Consider the following 2,986-nt stretch of genomic DNA (forward strand, 5'->3'; position numbering starts at 1 on the left):
TCTGTTTCCTTCCAATATTCAAACTGCAGGAGCTATTCAGAGCCTCTCTCAAATTCCCATATGGAAATTGCTCTTCTCTAAGCTCAAACAATATTTATAATGAGAGCTACACAATTTAGAATTTTTTTTTATCATAACCAAAGTGTGATTTATTGTTGGAGAATAACAATTAAAACTGAGTTTTTTTCCAATAAAGGGGAGAAATAACAATAAGAGATCATACCCTGGTTCCATGCTAATTACCACATTCTATATGATGTGGATGTGTTCAATGTGCATTCAAAGATATTACAAATAATGAGCATTTGCAATTTAAAAATCACAAATCACTTGAGAATGTTGTAAATTTATAAATATTGAAATAAATACTTAGAAATAAGTATCTTTTAAAAATTGAAGTCTTTGACAGTGTTTATAGATTAACCCAAATGTAACATGCAAATAGTACGGCAAAATAAATTGACATTACTGCTAGTTTCCACTTACTTTCTTCATAATATGGCTGTCTGGTGTTGCATTAGTGAAAATGCTTCCTAAAAACACATGGGTACCCAGAGACTACGACGGATCACTTTACAGCATCCAAGGTCATTGATGAGGATCCTAGATGTCAGTAGTGTTCATCTATTTCAAAAAGAGTGTTGTTTGTGTATGGTTCAAAAAATGCTAAACCAGATAATGGGTCAATAAAGTCAGCCCAATATCCTTCAGCTTGAAGAGCATAGCAAATTGCCCTAGCACCACTGATGAACTTTTGTAAGAGCATTTCTCTTTCAATTCCTACCTCTTCACTCCAAACAGTCGTATCATTCTTAGCTTTCTGTGTTACAGTCAGGATCATTAGTTTGCTATTAGCTACTTCTGGAAATAGTGATTCAAAATCTCTTTGCAGCAATTCTGGACAAGTTTGGATTGCACACTCTGCTCTGGCACTTTCAAAGTAAGTTTCTACACTGTTAATTTCTTGTTCAACAGGTACATCACTACCCTTAAATTCATTCACATATTGTGCCATAACAAACTCATGTCTTTCACTTGATAAAGTTTCTGCTAGAACATCAGGCAAAGTTTTATGAATCAGGCTTTTCTTCTGTGAAGCAGTCCCATTGAGGTGACAATCAAAACCCATGTTCCCAGGAAGCTGGAATCTCTGATCCTGAGGTCCAAATGGTCCCATAGTTTCCTCAGGCCACACTGTTCGAGAGCATATTTCTGGAGGTGCAGTGGCCACATGAGACTCATCGGAACCTGATGATCCTGTAGTTGAAAAGGCTTTGGGATTGACCACCCTTTTAACTACAGAGCAAAGCCCTGGGAGATAGGAAACCAGTCTGGTTCTGTTACAAAGCACATTGGCCATTTCTAGCAGAGAGGACTGTCGCAAAATAGCTTTCCTTTCGTAAAGTTAATCCAGTCACCACCACTGCTGCCAGCTGTCCCAGAACCTGACCGTTCCTGCAGTCCTACAATTCAGAATTATCACCTAATTTTTTGAAGGAGAGGATAAGGAAGACTCTGAGGGGAAAGTAATAATAGCAGAGGATAAAAAGGTTGCTAAGTCTAAACATTTTTTTTTTTTTTACCAAAACCCAAACCAAATTTAATATTAAAAATCAGAACTATAATGACTAGATTGTGAGCTTTATGAGGGTATTTTCCTTATTCACCTTTATGGCTTCATCATTTAACGCTGCAGTTCCCAACCCCCAGGCCCCACACTGGTACCAGTCTGCAGCTTGTCAGGAACCGGGCCACACAGCAGGAGATGAGCAGCACGCGATCAAGTGCAACTTCATCTTTATTTACAGCTGCTCCCCATTGCTTGTATCATCACATAACCTACACTTCCTGTCAGATCAGCAGTGGCATTAATTCTCACAGGAGTGTGAACCCTAATGTAAACTGCGCACACGAGGGATCTAGGTTGTGTGCTCTTTATGAGAATCTAATGCCTGATGCTGTCAGGCAGAGCTGAGGCAGTGATGCTAGTGCTGGGGAGTGGCTGCAAATACAGATTATCATTAGCAGAGAGGTGTGACTGCACAAGAAATGTAATGCACTTGAATCACCCCGAAACCATCCCTCCCCCACCCCATCCATGAAAAATTGTCCTCCACGAAACCGGTCCTTGATGCCAAAAATGTTGGGGACTGCAGGTTTGACACAACCCTGTTACCAGTGTCAGAATGCATTTGTTCAACACTGCATTAACTGAGAAGGCAGACATTTGTTAACCTGAGAGGGACTCTATGTTTCAACTAGCTATCAGTTGGTGAAATAATTGCTAGCATGGTCTTCTCTACAGACTTTATTTATTTATTTATTTGTATAAATTTATGAGGTACAGGTGTAATTTTGTTACATGGATAGATTGCATAGTGATCAAGCCAAGTGTATCCATCACCCAAATAACGTACATTGCACCCATTAGGTAATTTTTCATCATCCTCCCACCTCCCCACCCTTCTGAGTCTCCACTGTCTATCATTCTGGATCCATGTGTATGTATTGTTTAGCTCCCACTTGTAAGTGAGAACACACAGTATTTGTCTTTCTGTGTCTGAGTTATTTCACTTAAGATAATGGCCTCCAGTTCCCTCTACACTGCTGCAAAAGACATGATTTCATTATTTTTTACGGCTGAATAATATTCCTTTGTGTATATGTTCCATTTCTTTGCTATATCTACAAACTTTAATACTATGTAATGTACACATATTTATGAAAGTAATTCACCTGAAATGTACCAAGCAGTATGGGGCAGGAATTGAATCAAATTACTAGTGTTTATTACTGTATTTATTTAGTCAATTAGTACATAGATTTATAGGACACAGTTACCTTAAAAAATAATAGTATTACACAACATTTGAACTGATCCACCAATTAATTATTGAGCATTTACTATGCATCAGGAATGGGGCTAGAAGCTGATGAAACTCAAATGAATGAGACTTAGCTCCTGACCTCCAGTGACTCACAGTCT

General features: G+C 38.5%; 1 pseudogene; it reads right to left on the minus strand.

Annotated features, from left to right (window-relative positions):
• Window positions 1-471: 471 nt before the first annotated feature.
• Window positions 472-1,411, minus strand: LOC105822273 (annotated as a pseudogene).
• Between the last annotated feature and the right edge of the window lie 1,575 nt (window positions 1,412-2,986).

The sequence above is a fragment of the Propithecus coquereli genome, unplaced genomic scaffold (assembly GCF_000956105.1).
Source record: "Propithecus coquereli isolate 6110/MARCELLA unplaced genomic scaffold, Pcoq_1.0 Scaffold6, whole genome shotgun sequence".
Taxonomy (NCBI): Eukaryota; Metazoa; Chordata; class Mammalia; order Primates; family Indriidae; genus Propithecus; species Propithecus coquereli.